This window comes from Triturus cristatus, chromosome 3_1 (genome assembly GCF_964204655.1).
Source record: "Triturus cristatus chromosome 3_1, aTriCri1.1, whole genome shotgun sequence".
Taxonomy (NCBI): domain Eukaryota; kingdom Metazoa; phylum Chordata; class Amphibia; order Caudata; family Salamandridae; genus Triturus; species Triturus cristatus.
Window position 1 is genome coordinate 285,177,517 of NC_140583.1, and position 17,718 is coordinate 285,195,234.

At 42.6% G+C, this 17,718-nt stretch overlaps 1 long non-coding RNA gene across 1 annotated transcript in view; it reads left to right on the forward strand.

The window, feature by feature from the left end:
• LOC146860110 (uncharacterized) overlaps positions 1-14,530 on the forward strand; it is a 113,310-nt gene extending 98,780 nt beyond the window's left edge. Inside the window, exon 5 of the long non-coding RNA XR_014978790.1 lies at positions 14,152-14,530. This is a non-coding gene — a long non-coding RNA (uncharacterized LOC146860110). The remainder of the gene's footprint in view (positions 1-14,151) is intronic.
• Positions 14,531-17,718: the final 3,188 nt, after the last annotated feature.

A 17,718-nucleotide genomic window follows, 5' to 3' on the forward strand; every position in this document is an offset into this window, starting at 1 on the left:
CTGGTGCTCATGTAAAGCATTCTGATACCTTCGGGTCTAGTTCGTGCTATATAAAACTCCCCCCCCCCCCCCCCCAAACAATAAGTGTTTGATACCCCCTAGGTCAACATCCCGTCGTTCCAGGAGGCAATCCAGGGATTTCAACATATCTTCCCTGATCATACTATAAAAGCAGGTGACGGCTTTGAAGGTGCCAGTGGGCATGCATATTACTTGGCAACTCCGCTCCGCAATCCCCACCCACCCCCCAATTTTCCTTAATCGCTGCTGACTTTGCTCTATGGAGCAAAAAGTACCCCTTCGGGAGGTCATATTCTAGTCTCAAGTCTTCGAATGAGAGTAACTCATCTGCACAAAATAAATTACCTATTCAAGCTATGGCAGCAGCTGTCCACTGTGACAATTACCGCCAGTATACCCCATTGGGTAGTTCCTCTAGTATGTGTAAATGTATATCAGGTGAGTACTGGAACTATGTGCATGCTTATTGTAAGCATTTTAGCCAACGTTTTATTACCTGGAGCTCGGCAGAGCCCCCCTTGAGTGGTCAAAAGACGGCAAGAAGCAGCCGGAATAGCTGCTGGAGCCCCGGAAAGAATCGGCACATTTCTCGCCCAGGAGTCATTCTGTTGTATAGCCATTGTGTCAACCACTGCATCTGCATGGCAGGTAGTAAGTCTCAAAGTCTGGGACTGTCAGACCTCCTTCTAAAACAGGGCATTGAAACTTAGTCAGTGCCACTTTCTGGCACCTTGTACCCATATGAAGGCGATGAGGAGCGAGTCTAGTTTATGAAATATAGTGTAGGATATCAATGTAGGCAAAACCGCGTAGAAGTATTTGAGTCTAGGAAGTGCCACCATCTTAGTGATGGCCACTCGCCTGGAAACCGACACTGGGAGCATTTTCCAAAAATCAACACTAGCTGGCAAGGATCTGCAAGCTGGCCATTACTTCCCATCTACCAGGTCTCCAGTGCCATGGAATGTCTGTACTCCCAAATATTGCAGGCAGGTGGACTCCCATATCAATAGCACCCTTTATAAATCTATTTTTCATTTGATGTCATAGCAAGTCCTCAGCATACAGAGCTATGTGATAGTTAAACCTCTGATTTCCAATCCCCGTTAGGTGAGCACAGTCCTCGCACTGCAGGCAAGGGTCTCCCTCGCAAGCGCGAAGAGCTTTGGCGATAACGAGTATCCTCATCCCACTGCGTACTCCTCTGATGTCACTCTACCGGTCTTCACCTGGGCCGTTGGGCCAGTGTATAATAGTCTGCTCCAGTTAATAAATTCGCTCCCCAGTTCAAATTTCTTCAGCACTCTGAAGAGAAACCACCTACTCCAATCTATCAAAGCTCTTCTCTTTATCCACCGTGAATATCACCACTGCAGTTCAATCGTTTGTATCATCGCCCGTCAGTGCCAACAGATGCTGGATAGTAAGTGCTGTGTTGCGGCCTTGCATAAAACCCGCTTGGTCCGGATTGCGCTAATATAATCATGTAGGGTAAAAGTCTTTTTGCCAAGACTCGACTCAGTATTTTATAATCAATATTAAGCATCGATAAAATCATACAGGCCTTCCCATCGTGAGGATTCTGCCCAGTTTCGGCAGCTGTATTGCTAAAGCCACATTAGTGTAGGTCAGTAGCTGTTCCATAGTCTACGCTGCTTTTTATACCTCTACCAACTCGGGTGCCTGTGTCTCCGCGTATATTATGTACAATTCAACAGGCAGCCCATCGCTGCCAACCAATTTCTTCTGCACCATCCCTCAGCATCTTCTCACATGAGCTCTGGCATAGAAAGTGGATCCAGAAAGGCGTCCATTTCGTGTGGGTAGTAGGTGGGGGCGCTTGTATAAAGATGGGTATAAGGATTGTAGTACTCCCTATAGTTATCATTGATATCATCCTGCTTATGGAGCCTTTCCCGTTGGTCTGTTTCCAACTCCATAATCACGGAGCCTCTCTTAGCAGGGCTGGCACCAAGCTAGTAGTGAACCAGACTTAGCTCATTCTGCGTGTGCCCGGACCATGTACTTTCTGTAGCCAAAACACCTGGCCTTCTCTATCCACCCTCCAGGAGTTCTCTGTATTCTAGCAGTGTCTGCTGCAGCTCCAGGTGCTGAGGCCTCTAATGTTCTATGTCTCTCAACTTTGCCACAGGGGCCTCCATCTCCCTTAACAGTGCATGCCTAACTCCCACCACTTCTTCTATACATTTCTCCTAGATCATTACTTTGAAGGCATCCCATTTGATCTGTGGTGTGGATGCCATGTCCATGTTATCCTTGAAATACTGTATGATACTGTCCCCAATCGAGTGTTGTAAGACTGGGTCTTTCAATGTCTCATTCTTCAGTTTCCATATAGGCATACAGGGCCGTACCACCTCCCAAATCAAATATAATAGCTCTGGCTTATAATCTAACAGAGTTCTTGTTAAGTATTCAATATCATGTATTGCACCGTGTACTTCAGGAAGGTGTCTAGTCGAACAGGCAACTCGTGGAGGCTTGAAAAAAAGTAGTAGTCTCTGGTAGTCTGGTGGGTGCGTTACCACAAGTCTACCAGTAACCATTGTGACTGCCAACCTGTGAATCTGCAAGCCACCGGAATAACTGGGGAGTCTCCCAATGGCAGATGCAACCCATCTAAGGTGGGGTCAGCAACGCAGCTGTATCCTTCCCCACTCAGGACAGATTGCACTAGAAAGGCAGCGAAATACCAACACAGTTATCTAGAAAGCCCACCTGGTCTACATTCAGGGCATAAGTACCATCAGGTCCTGTACGGTCAGTCTCCCAGTCACCACCACATGGCGTCACACTGGGTTCACAAGTTCCCTGGTTCTCTGTAAGAGGACCCCAGGGTGCACCCAAATAAGAACCCCCCCTGCAAATGCTGAATATGTGGTGTGAAAGATCTGACCTTGCCAGCACCTATGAAGCAACAGTTCTTACTTAGCTGCAAGATGTGTTTCTTGTAAGGGGGCTTTAGCCCCCTCCTCTTAAGGTAAGAACATACCCTATACCATTTGAAGATGTTGTCTATCTGCTGGATTCCAGGATAGGAGCTTATCTTTCAGGATAGTCTCCATAAGGAGGTTGCTATCTCTCCCCTCCGCAGGCTTCTACTAATGCTGCATCTACTGTAAATCTTGCCCTTCCAGATCCAGGACCTATATCATACTCCACCAAGGACACAGCAAAAACAAAAACAAACAACTATCTGGACTCCCCAACACCAAGACAAGTAGGCAGCATCCACCCATCCAAACTAGGAATCCAACTGCAACCACATGCACAACATACGTGAACCTCAAAGTGAGGGGTGTACCAATATGGATGCCTCCCATCCGGATGCCTCACCATGCAGCATCATGTGTCCAGTATATCCTTACTGCTGAGGGGTTCAAGGTCTCCTCCAGGGTTCCTGAGTGGTCACCTAATTGTTGTAACCCATCCAGAAGCTGTTTCCAGTTCAGTTGATCCTATTGTACTAACAGTCAAATTAGATCATCAGTTGCTTGAGGTGTCAACATAACTAATACAGTATCTGAGCCCCTCAAAGAGACCGATCCGTGATGAGAATCAGAGTCTTGAGTACCATGTTCCTCCATCGTCGTTGGAGGGGCTAACTCCCGATCTGCTCACTGTCGCAACTGTTCATGCTGGACCTCTACCCATTAGAAGACTGCTTTCTTGATGCTCCGTGCCCGTCGCCTCAACTTATTCTAAACTGATCTACGTCTCAAGGGAGCGGGGTTACTTTCAGAGGGTGGGTGCTGATCTATTTATTCCCACACTTTTTTGCAGTGAGCTGAAAAACTGCACCCCTGCTGCCGTAACCACTAATATCCTGGCAGGAAACTAAATTGCATACTGGGCTCCTATCTAGCGAAGGTGCAGTTTAGCTTCCAAGAATGTGGTTCTCTGTTTTTGGATCTCTCTTGTGAAGTCCAGGAAAATGATGACCCTTCTGTTCTCCGCTTTCAGTTCTCCATGCAATCTGGCATGTTGCAGTATATGGTACTGGTTCTTGTAAAGTTGTTTGGCCACCACTAGGCAAGGCAAGGCCCACAAACACGATGAGTACTATATTTGCAAACAATACAATTAATGTCTCCAAACCATAAAATACATAGGAGCTAACTATTGACAGAGACTTGGCGATTTCCGCTTGCAAAGCCTCTATTACTTGGCAGTTGCCCTTGTAAAAAATGTCATAGTACAGGTTCACCAAAAATAGCATATTTTACTGCAATAAGCACCGCAATACCACCCTTGGCCCTTCCTGATGTGGATGGAATCGCTGAGACGCAAAAGGAGCGATACCCATTTATAAAAAAAATCCTCTGGGGACCAAGTGTCTTGTAGGCATATTACATCAGTACCTCCAACGAAGCCTGACCAGTCCCTGTTCCCTAGTTTTTTTAATGCAAACTCCTGCAATTTTCCATGACAAGATTTTAAAATAAGTGGTTATGACTCCTTGTAGTGCTTGCCCCAATATTACGTTAGGAGATACATCAAGAGTACAAGCGGAGGGAATAATGCCGCTACTTTGACCACCCCCTCATGATACATTACCGATGGGACGTTACTCATAAGGTACAAGCCTTCGACTTCAACCTGCTCACCTTCCAGGCAAGCCGAGTCCTCCTGTCAATCTATGTCTATTAGGCCACAAAGGACTTCAAAACTGTTTGTCTGGTCAATAGGCTCTGGATGAGGAAAGTTGGACTGTTTAGGCTGAATTTGGGCTTGCTACTGTTAACAACTGGGACGTGTATGGGGAGGATAGAAGAACCCTAACGGACATGCCCTTATAGAGCCATGCTCACCAGTCACTTCAGTAAGGCATGTTAACAAAAAGTGCACGCACCTGGGATCTTTAAAATTTAAGACTACACAATCTCCATCCACTGATTTCGATGTGTGGACTAGCCATCTCACCCTACGCGCCGTAATGATGTTTTCGATTATTTTCACCTGGCATCCTGTTTTCTAATACATCAATGGGCTGATTTGCTTATACGGCTTTGACAGTCTTCATGTTGATCTATCGGCCATGGCGGGACTCCTGTTAGTATCAAGGTATATGGAGTACTATTTGGGGGCAGGTTAAGCAGATTTTGCGTGCCCTTCCCTTGACGGGGTGCATACTTTGTGCGATTGTAATTGGAAGGACAATGTCTGTCATTTTGCAGGTCATTACCAAGTCAATGAACCTTATCTATGCTAACCCCCACCCCTGCTCTATGATCTTTCCTTATGGTCACTGTCACCCAGGTGTCCCTTTCATCTTGGGTAAACGACTTTTGTTGGCTAGGCTCAGACAACATTGGAGTAGGCAATGGTATTGAGGGGATTCTCTTTTTTTGGTGGACAACTTGCTGTTTACTAGTGTGAATAATCTCATCCCTCCTTAGTTTACAACTTATACTACGTTTGGATTTCTCTATTACATCATTCACCACAAAACGGAGCTGCTCTTCAATGCATCCTAAACAAACTAAAATAGGCTTCAGGGCATCAGGTATTAATTGGCTAACCCGTATGAAAAAAGAAGAATCCTCTGGCTCAGGAGGTTTCTCCCTCCCCGCCCCTAGACCTAATAACACCCCCTTTGATAAAGCTTACTGAGTCTTTTTCAACACAGGGCACTGACCCTTAAATTTTTGTGCCCACCTCTGTCCTTTTTCTTTTCTCCCCAACGGCTTGTGGCCGTGTGATCTCTCCCTCAGACAAAACAGGGATTTTTGGGCTATTTACACTGACAGTTACAGATGCTTTTGTATCTGTCAATTATATTCACTGTTGGAAAAATTGATTCCGGAGGCTGAAGTTCAATTTCAATATAAATAGCCTCCTGGTCCCTGGTAACCATGCATCAGGTGCTGTATATGTCTGGGTGCTGCCTCAGGGATGGTTTCAATTCACCTCTGCCAGGCCGCATGGAGAGCCTCTGGTTCATTGATCAGACATCTTTCCCATCTGAGTGCAGGATTCTTGCCTGCAGCTTTCTAAAGAATTCTGGCAGGATCCCGTAGAGGGGATTTTGGATCACATTATGGAGTTTGGACAGAATGACCATTTTGAACATTGTGGCCCGGCCTAGTATAAATGTTTCACATATCCTTAAATATTTAAATCCCTCCTGAACTATTGGTATGCTTTCTCTGTACCTCACCTCCCAGGGACAACATGTTAATGGATAGAATAGGGATTTCTCCCAGTTGATGGTATATTCCAAGTATGAGCGGAAAATGTGCAGGAGCCAGGGGACGATGTCATTAGGGTGCGACATGTACAAGAGGATATCATCAGCATAGAGTGAGATTCTTTCCTCCCAGTCCCCAAATCAGCAGGTCTTTCCAGATCGAAAGATTGGCCTTTTACCCACTCTTTCCAACTCTTCAGGTAGGTGTGTCCTCTCCAGAGTGTTGAAGACTTTTGAGGTGTAAAGGTATTGCACAGCTGAGTCTTCTCGGTGATCCCTCAGTCTGGTAAGGTTGCCATATAGGTCTTTGAGGTTCAGCCTAGTGCCCCTATGAGGCATGAGGCCCAGCTGGTCCAGATGCACCAGTTTAAAGATGTCCTGCCTTAGCCAAGTGGCCAGTAAGTTTGCTAGGATTAAGCAGTGATATAGGCCTATAGAAAGGCACAACTATCTGCTGGTTTCCTGTCCTTCAGGACTGCCACTATCATGGATAACTGCTGGTCATAGGTAACAGGCTTATTTTATTGGCTTCAAGGAACATCTGTTTCTTGTGCGGCGCTATGCCAAAATTTATATAGTTCTATTGGAAATGTATTCAGCCCTGGAGCTTTCCCAGATTATTGTCTTTGATGGTCCTAACTATCTACCTTTATACTATGTCTTCATCTAGTTAATTTGGTTCCTCTGGCATGAGGACCAGGAGGCGTATATGTTTGAGGAAGCCTCCTGGGTCACTTGATAACTTGCTTGTGATTGACCGATATAGGCCTTGATAGTGACTTGCGATTTCTGCCACTATTTCTGTTTGCCCCTTGACGGCAGCTCCTTCTCTCTCCGTATTTCCTATAACAAATTTCTATCTTTCTCTTGCTCAGCGACACAGGAACCTAGCTGGTTTATTGCCTACCCCGTTTAACTGGTACTGTGAGTCCAAGGCGGTGGTTCTCTTTTTATTATCAGCGAGGTCCCCTTACTCTTGCTGTGGTAGCCTCAGTAATGGCCTACTTTCTTATTTACATACTTTTGAAACCCCTGTTCGAGGAGCAGAATCCCACAACCTAGTTTAACCGCTTGTTTCCTCTTCCATTTCCTCAACCCGCTTAATAGGCAGATAGCCTTCCCCTCAGGACCACCATGTAGACTTCCCATGTTATGAGCTCTGAGGTTACTGTACCCAAGTTTTCTTCAAAGTATTGGACAGTGCCATTTTTCAACTTCTGAGTGATCCTTCTATCTTTGAGGTACCATAGGACTTGAGTCCATTCCCTGTCTCTATCCACATATGGGTCCTGCAGCTTGGCCCACATCTGTGAGTGATTTGAGATCCCATTTGCAATCAGTCTAGTGTAGTGAATCGCCCAATATAATAATCAATATTTGATAAACTGACTGCTGATTGTCTAGATGTTAGATAGACCTTTGGCCCAAGGGAATCCCATCAAAGAAATCTCCCCTGCCTTCCCTGTCATTGTAGGTATTTATCCTCCACTTCTCTAACCACTAGATAGGAGGGTGCATAGTGTCTCCAAGGTCTATGCAATGAGTTTAAGTGGGACATGTAGGGAGCAAAGGTTGATTTGCATGCTGTCCTAGCAACCTGACTCTTCAACTTATCACCCTTGGACGTCGACCCATGTATGATGAGTGTTGACTTCATAATTAGCATTCCTAATCCATTTGAGTCAGATGCGTGACCCAAATATGCCAGCACCCTATATCCCCCTTTTCAGTGCCTCACAATTGTTTTCCTTCGGTGTGTTTCATTTAACATTGCCACTTTTTAGGTCCCTAGTGTTTTAGATACTGAACCACTATGCATCCCAAGTCCATTTACATTCCAGGTCAAAGCTGTTAATTTGCCCCCTCCTCTGCATGCTTTGTATAGATACGTAGTGAGACGCTTTGCTTTGCTCTTGATCTGCCCAATTGTCTGGCTTCCCATGTCATCTGGAGTCTCTGAGACACTGGAGTGGACGCTGTCAGTTGAGACCAATGACAGCAGCTATGTGAATGACTCCCCTCTGAACCACCCCATCTCCTTGTCCATCCCTGCTACCTTGCTGTCTGGGCTTTAAACTACTTGGCATCCCTAACTCGACTGTTGTGTCTCCTCTGACCACAGAGGTTGTACTGGGAACCTTCTCAGCTTTGTCTTCCCTCCCCCCATTCCCTGCAGTCACCATTTGTCTCTCCATCATTTCTCCCTGCGGAGCAGATACAGATATCTAACTGATAGTCCTCATCGTGTTCAGGTGCATTTAACATAATGATGAACCTCAACAAACTATGCCAACACTGTCCTTAGTCCTCACCAGTCCATCAAATAATGCTAGCTAAATCTGGAGAAGAGCCCTCTCTTCGTCCCTCATACATGGATGCACCTGACTTGTACATGTCTTTGAGCTCCTTGAGCTAGAGAGTATCCCAAAACCACCAGCAGATTAGCCCACAGACAGCACATGACAGGAAGGTATCTGTGCGAGCACCCAGGTCAGGAACACCCAATAGGTGAAATGGAAGAACACAGTTTCAGCAAGTCCGCCAGCTGTAACCCAGAGCTTGAGACTTTTTTATTCTATGAGAAACGCAATACAAGTTCAGATGTCACATGATTACTTGAACAAGGCAATATTTTCAAACTCCTGACGTATCTCCAGAATGTCCCCAAATTTGTTTCTGAAGAATCAATAAAAAAATTGCATTTCTTTCTGCACTGAAAGGAAAAAGTTGAAAAACCAAAACAATGGTAATAAAATACAAGAATGAGTTTGATTGCATCACAATACAATACAAAAAACATTTGCCAAGTGGGGCATTCTAATTTCGCACCTGAAGCCTGATCGCTCTCCAACAATAAGCCTACAGTGCATCGCAAAAAAAAAAAAAAGATTGAAACTCTATGAAAATGTCTGGCTTTTAGGGGAAGATCCATCACTCACCTCAACAATGGACTTATTTCCTTTGGCAAGTGAATCTGCAAACACAATGACAAAAAAGCAACTATACACAGACAACAGAAGATGAGAATTTTGCTGCAGCGGAAAATCAAGGCCACCTGCTGCACAATGATATATTAAAGGAAGAATTTAGGACTTGCATTTAAAAAAAGAACAGCATAAGAGACAAATGACTCAAAAGCAAAGAAATACAAGTTTGATTTCAAATCAAACTGCACTCAACTTTAAGCCAAAACCAAAATGTTATTTCTTCCCTTTCATAGGAAATAAAACATTAGAAACTGAGCAACAACCCCCTTCGTATACTAATCACATTGAAAGCTGTGATTTAACAACTTCAGAAGAGCATGATTTGAACAGACACATTCCTCATCCACACTCCAACAGCAATTACAGGATGATTTCGAAAAAGTAAAAAAGTATCGACATTTGAATAAGATTTTCAACATGAAAACAAGCAACAAGACTCCAAATAGGAAGGAAGAGAAAGCTCAACTTAAAAAAATGCCAAGTAGGCAGGCCTCCTGTAACTATGTCCATCACAAACTATGAGGCTCTGCAGGAAATCCCTACTATAAAGCACAAGAAAACTAAAGAAATTAGTCTGAGCAACCTTCATCAAGCTATGCCAGCACTACCCTCAGTCCTCAACAGTCCATCAAATAATGCTGAATAAATCTCGAGAAGAGCCCTCTTTTCATCCCACGTACATGGATAGGCCTAACTTGTACAAGTCTCCGAGTTCTTTGAAGGAAGAGTATCCTAAACCACCAGCAAGATTAGAACACTGACAACACAAGACAGGGAAGCAATCTATTCAAGCACTCAAGACCGAAGCATCTCATAGATGAAATAAGACAAAAATCAACACCCTTTCAGCAAGTCCACCAGATTACATGAACCAAGGCACCATTCTCAAACTCCTGAGATATCTCCAGAATGTCCATAAAATGTTTTCCGAGCAATCAATAAAAAAAACTTGCTTGTCTTTCTGCACAGAAAGGAGAAAGTAGTAAAACCAAAACGATGTATTAAAATACAACGATGAGTTTGACTACATCGCGATACAACAATCAACTATTGCCAAGGCGGTCATTCTAATTTTGCGTTTGGAACCTGATGGCCCTCCAACAATATGCCTACAGAGCACCAGAAAAAAAACCAATCGAAGCCCAATGAAAATGTCTGGACTTTTAAGGGAAGATCCATCACCCACTACAACAATGGACTTATTGCCTTTGACAAATGAGTCTGCAAATACAACAACAACAAGCAGCTATAAACAGACAAAGGAAAACAAGGATTTTGCTGTAGCAGAAATTCAAGGAAACCAGACGCGCAATGATACAATAAAAGAAGACTTTAAGCCCTGCATTTGAAAAAATGATTTCATAAGAAACAAGTAAATCAAAAGCCAAGAAATGCAATTTTGATATGAAATCAATCCGCACCCAGCTTTACGCCAAAATCGAAATCTTATTTCCTCCCTTCTATTGGAAATGAAAAATTAGAAACTGAACCACAACCCCCTTCAAATACTAATCACATTGAAAGTTGTAATCTGACACCTTCAGAACAGCATGATATTGAAGTGACTCTTTACTCATCCAAAGTCCAACAGCATCTCCAGAAAGATTTTGAAAAAGTATTGACATTTGAACAAGATTTTCCCAAATAGGAAGGAAGAGACGGATCAACCTAATAAAAGAGCCAAGTGGACCTCCTGTAACTATGTCCATCGCAAACTATAAGACTCCAGAGGGCATCCGTAATATAAAGCACAAGGAAATTACAGACATTAGTGCAAAGAACCTTCCTCAAAATACACAAGCACTACCCTCAGTCTATCAAATAATGCTAGCTAAATCTGGAGAACAGCCCTCTCTTCATCCCACTCACATGGACAGGCCTAAGATGTACAAGTCTCCAAGCTCTTTGAGGGAAGGAGTATCCTAAACCACCAGAAAGATTAACCCACTGCCAGTACAAGACAGGGAAGCAATCTGTGCGAGCACTCAGGCCCAGGAGCACCCATTAGGTGAAATGGAAGAAAAATCAACACCATTTCAGCAAGTCCACCAGTTGTAACCCATAGCTTGAGACTAATATTATTCTATTAGGAGCGCAAATCAACTTACAGGGCAAATAATCACTTGAACCAAGGCCTCATTCTGAAACCTCTGACACATCTGGAGAATGTCCAAAAAAGGATTTCTGAAGAATCAATAAACAATTGCTTTTCTTTCTGCACAGAAAGTAGAAAGTAGTAAAACCAAAACAATGGTATTAAAATACAAAGATGAGTTTGCCTGCATTAGGTTTCAAAAATCAACATTTGCCAAGTAGGGCATTATAATTTCTCGCTTGGAGCCTAATCGCTCTCCAACAATATGCCTACAGTGCAACACAAATAAAAAAAAAACATAGAAACTCAATATAATGTCTGGACTTTAAGGGAAGATCCATCACCCACCTCAACAATGGACTTATTGCCTTTGGCAAATGAGTCTGCAAATATGACAACAAGCAGCTATAAACAAACAAAAGAAGCTGAGAATTTTGCGGCAGCAGAGAATTAAAGAAACCAGCCTCAAAAGGATACCTTAAAAGAAGACATTAAGCCCTGCATTTAAAAAAAAATTGCATAAGAGACAAATTACTCAAAATCAAAGAAATGCATTTTTGATATGAAATCCAACCGCACCCAGCTTTAAGCCTCAAACGAATAGTTATTCCCTCCCTTTCATAGTAAATAAAAAACTTAGGAACTGAGCCACAACCCCCTTCATATACTGATCACATTGAAAGTTATGATCTAACTATTTCAGGGGAGTATGATATTGCAATGACACATTCCTCTCCAATCTCCACCAGCATCTGCCAGATGATTTGGAAAAGGTTAAAAAGTATTGACATTTGAACAAGACTTTCCACATGAGCACAAGCAACATGATCCCAAAATAGAAAGGAAGAGACAACTCAACCATTAAACAAAACAGTCAAGTGGACATCCTGTAACTCAGTCCATCACAAACTATGAGGCTCCGCAGGGCATCCCTATTATAAAGCACAAGGAAACCAAAGAAATATGTGCGAAAAACCTTCATCAAAATACGCCAGCGGTACCCTCAGTCCTCATCAGTCCATCAAAAATTGCTAGCTAAATCTGGTGAAAAGCCCTCTCTTCATTCCCCACACACGGAGAGTGTCAGAGCAGCTATGAACAGACCAACGGACTAAAAACTATGGGGATTTTGCTGCAGTAGAAAAACAAGGAAATCAGCCACAAAATGTTACGTTAAAAAGAGGAGTATAAGCCCTACATTTAAAAAATAATTGCATAAGACACAAATGAAGATGGATATATACTGGGTAAATTAGCTTTAAGTATTTAATAATTTTTTTAAGGCATATATATCTAGAGTATGATGTGCTAATATGTACATTGATGTTGTAGGTAATAGTGGTTATGGCTAAAGCCCATGGATAATGACTGCTATCTGAACTCTTCTACGCAAGTTGAGCGTCAGCACAATGTTTCACATAGAACAACAAGAGGACCTTTGGACTTTTAAAATGTAAAGTCTGATGTCTCCATTGGCGTGGAGATGTCCTACAATAATCTCCAGAGATCAGTCGTAAAATGGTGTCAACATGTGTAATTCTACACAATATAGTTACTCAGAAAGGATTGGAAGTTTGGATGTCTGAGTCAGAGTCTGATGAAGAGGACGAAAAGCCAGTAGGACCTCAAAATGATGGTGATTCAAGAACAGCCCAAGGCCGCGAACGCCTCGCTAATGTAACAAATTAATTATTTTACAGGGTAAGTTATAAATGTACAAAATCATTTTAGCATAATAATACAAATGCTTTGTAGTTGGTAAACCATAGTCTCCCTTTACTTTCAGATATGGTAAAGTATGTAAGCAAAGTAATGTAACATTAATCTATGTCACAAAATGTAAATTATAAGGTACAAAAGGTATAATTTGTGTGTTATATAATAATATAAAATAAAAGGTATAACATGTGTGTTGTTACCCTAAATACACCAAAAATAACAAATGACAAATAAAATGTCTTCATTTTGAATTTGCCACAAGCAGATATTGTATCTGCTTCATTGCCCTCAATTGCAGTACGATTCCTGGTTTCACAAAGAATCCTGCTATTGGTGGCAACATGCTGACACTGGAATGATCCTCACTTTTTGCTGCTACTACTTGTGTACCATTTGCAATCTGTAATTTTTGCACTGTTTCTACAACATTTGTATTTTGACGAGGAGTCATGCTTCTTCCCTGCTGTAGTGCCCCATTTCAACTTGTAGGCTGACAGTACGCCATGCCAATGTGGATGTGGCATGTACAAGGCAATTAATTGACCTACTTAAGAAATTAATACATACAGAGTGTTGATGTTTCTTACACTTTTGACTCATAATATCAAAACGTAATTTGAGCAGGTGGTTTCCACTTCTTAGGTGCGGCATGTAATTGTCAACATCAACACTTATGGCAGTCTGTCACATGATGGTGCTGCTAGCACATTTTACAGTTGAACACAAGAACAGTTTATTATTAGCTGATTTATACATTAAAAATAATATCTGCTGCCTAAGCCCTTCTTATGTCTTTGGGGGACTGGAATAGTTCAAATTGTCACACTTGTAGGAGTGTGACGGTTAGTAGTTGTTTTGGTACTGTAACTTCCTGCGCTGACATGGGCAATGGGTGATGCAAGCTGCAGTGGCCTCCTGACAAGGGCCCAGCATTTATTCTTTTACAAATTTAGCACTGCGTAATATCCTGATTTAATTCAATACATTGAGTCTTCTATATTGCATCTGTCAAACTATCTAGCTTTTCCCTCATGGAAATCTGGGTTCAAGCAAGGGTATGTCCAATTTTTTGAAAACCAAATGCAATGATTTTCTTCATGTTTGTCTTTTCATTCCAGGTACTGAACCTTAAGCATTGACGCGTTCAAACCTCCAATGAGATGCACATTTTCGTCACTATGAGCAGTTCCCAGAATTTGTTAGGGTTGTGTGTTGGCAAAATGGCGAGTGCGAGCTGCAATTCGACCGGAGTTGTCTTAGCTTCCCTACAGGTTCCTGGGTGACACTTTATGTGTCTCTTCCACACACTTCTTGTACTAAATGTGTATGCTCTGTGACTCTGTCATTCATATATCCGCTTAGGGTGCTGTGCCCTGGCGATGAAGATGAATTAGTCCGTGATATTCCTCATGTCCCTCGGCTTCTGACACATCACTTCCATGAGCCTGGATATCTGTTAGAAAATGGAATCATGATGAATAAATTTGTTGAACTCAAGCTAATGCGTTAATGTGTTTTCACTACATCTACCATCCATGACACACTATGAACAATCACTGCTTTTATAATGTACACTAATATGCTCATTCCATATTTATATTTACACAAGAATTAAAAAGTTTGTATAATGTTGTAATGTTATGTTATGTTAGTTGAATTTATATGGAGCGCAGCTACCCCAAGGGGTTTCCCGGCGCCAGCCTGAAAGGAAAAGAAACAAAACGGGGGATTACTGATTAAACAAGCAAGTTTTCAGACATCTGCGAAAGTTCCCATAAAAAGTTACGTTTAGTAATGACAAGGGAAGCGAATTCCACAGGAAGGGACCTAGGTAAGCGAAAGATCGACCACCCATGCACGACAGTCTGATTCTAGGAACAGAAGATTTTACTTGAGTCGTAGAACGAAGAGAGCGTGCAGGTATGTAAGGATAAACTAGGAATTGAAGGTATTGAGGGGCTATACCGGTTTTAATCTTGAACATGTAGCTCAAGGCTTTGAATTTAATACGATTCTCTACCTTGAGCCAATGAAGATCACGCAGAAAGCCTGAGATAGAGGCAGCCCTTGGAACCTGGCGGCTGCATTCTGCACCACCTGCAGTTTTTGTGTCACATTTTCGACCAGCACAATGGAAGGGCCGGGGGCAGAAGATATTAGATAAATTAGAGACAATAGGATCTAATAAATGACCAACCACATGAGTAGAACCCGAGTTACAAAGCTGGATATTCATTTCTGCCAAATCGGAAATGAGTGCAGCACTTTTCCACATACCGGGTCATCAAAATGAAGATTAAGGTCACCCAAAATGGTGAAGTTAGCAGAATTGAGAAGGTAAGGGGTGACTAGCTCAGGAAATGACAGAGCCCATGGGCCAGAAGGCCCAGGGGGCGGTAAACCAAAATGCCCGAAAAGGTAAACTGGGGGGTCAGATTGAGTTTAAATAAGGAAGCCTCGCAGCCCGTAAAGGGTAAGTCTTTGAATTTACAATCAAAACACTTATGGTAGATTACCGCAATGCCTCCCCCTATCTTAGATTCCCTGTCTTTCCTAACAATGGCATAGTTGGTAGGCAGTGCTGTGGCTACATCAGGGCCAGAACTCTTATGCAGCCAGGTTTCAGTAAGAAAAATGGCATCAGGCTGCTCATTGATCAGAAGATCAAAGATGACAGCCTTGTGTTTGGGACGTGAGCGACAGTTAATGTTAAAAAAGGTAAATTCCTTATTGAGTAAAGGGCTGCATTTATAAAAAGAGTTTTCCTGAGACTTAGTATTGGTAAAACTATTTAAGTCACTTTGCTTAAGGCATACTCTAGTAACATACTCCTTGTGTATCACCGTAGTAAAAGCAAACTTACAACATAAACAACTTGTTTAAGCTTCCTTAGGGTTAAATAAAGTGCAGTCAGGGAGCGTCGTGCTGCGATACTCCAGGGGCTGCTTAGAGGAGTATCTCAAACTATTCCCCCTAATCGGACCAGGGGTCCTGGCCCCTGGTCCCAGTCGGGCACGAACGAGCGCATACGGGCTTACCTTTGGCGCGCCTTTCACGCGCCAGGGGTACGTCCGCTGCGCGTCCGTTCTGGGGCCATAAGTGGTGTTGGAGGCAGGCCGGCGTGCAGCCACTAGAGCACTAACCGTAGAGAGCGCTTGGCACAAACAAGATGGCCACCAGGGAAGAAGAAGGCCCGTGAAAGTACAATGTGCAAAAAAGTAACTGAGTTTATTACACTCAGAACAAGATTCAGATTAAAAAATAGCAGCCAACATCAATTAAAACAGTAATTTCATAATTCAGAATGGTTAAAATTTAATGGATAAAACAATTAGGCAACAACATAGAGCGAGTGAAAAAGAAGAACCTTTCAGGTTCATGTATAAGCGTTTTGACACTGCCTAACCAAATATCTTTTTGTATGCAACAATGCTATCTTATACTTACCTTGAGAGGTTTCTGGAATGTCAGATGTATCAGTTGTACTGAATCCATTGACTGATTCTGATTTCAGAGTAGTTTTTACCTGTTCTTCTTTTGCAGTTGGTTTGGGGCTGCGGGGGACCTCCTCCAGTAGCTCTAGCCTTAATTAGACAGTTTGCTACCTTCTCTCTGGTCCGTGATCTGAGATCATTTTCTGATTTCCCTCAATGGATCTCTACATCACACCAACAGAGTTGATTGTTTTTTGTATTGATTTCCATATTTAACCATTATGTGATATCGGGACAGTGAGGGTTGATTTCCCAAAGGATTGTCATGGTGCCCAACACACTGCTCTGTCAATATTTCCAGTTCTTTTCTTGAATATTTCATTTTGTGTTTCCAGGCCCCAGCCTCCTTATCTGAGTCCTTTCTTAACATTTGATGTCTTTATGGGTGGATGCCACACACACAGGTCTATGTTATTTAGATACTGCTCACAATCTCCAGCATGCACACTCTGCTATTTCCAATTGAACAGCACTTTTCTTTGTGTGGTCATTAGGGTATGCCAAAATACGACGGCTGCTAATTGTGACACGATTCGCAATTTGGGAAATTGCAGAATGCGATTACCTAAGTAGCATGCCAAACAAATACTTATTCGCAAATTGTTGATGCAACTACTATCATGCATTCCGAATAGCGAATTGTGAGGTGCTATTTATTGCAATTAGGAAATCACTAATCAGATGCTTCATACATCTGGCCCAATGTTCATAGAACCCTCACACTCAAAGCTAAACCCTCTGGAGACTGACAAAACTAATAAAACCTCTAGCAATATCCCTGCTGCAGCAGACCCAAAGATAAATTTAATAACTCTCTGGACCCATCATACACAGTGAAATGGAGCCACTCGAAAGGTCATGATAAATTGAAAGCCACTAGGACTAACAGCTAAATAGATTTCTATACTCCCTTTTTAGTATTATTAGCTTATATACATGCTACAAGGCAATGGCTTTCCTTACATGGTCCAACAAAAACCAGGATGCCCAGCCCTTGGGCTAGCAGAGTTGGCAACCAACAAAACCACCCAAACTGTAAATGAAAATGAGCATTAGTCCAAGTAGACTTAAATAGTATGGTGCTAGCACATCCTTGAAAAGCAATTAACTGCTGTATTAAAGGCCCAATGTTCTTTGGCAATGATCAATACTAAACTGCAAAATCAGAAATTCTTAATAATCAGGCCTACC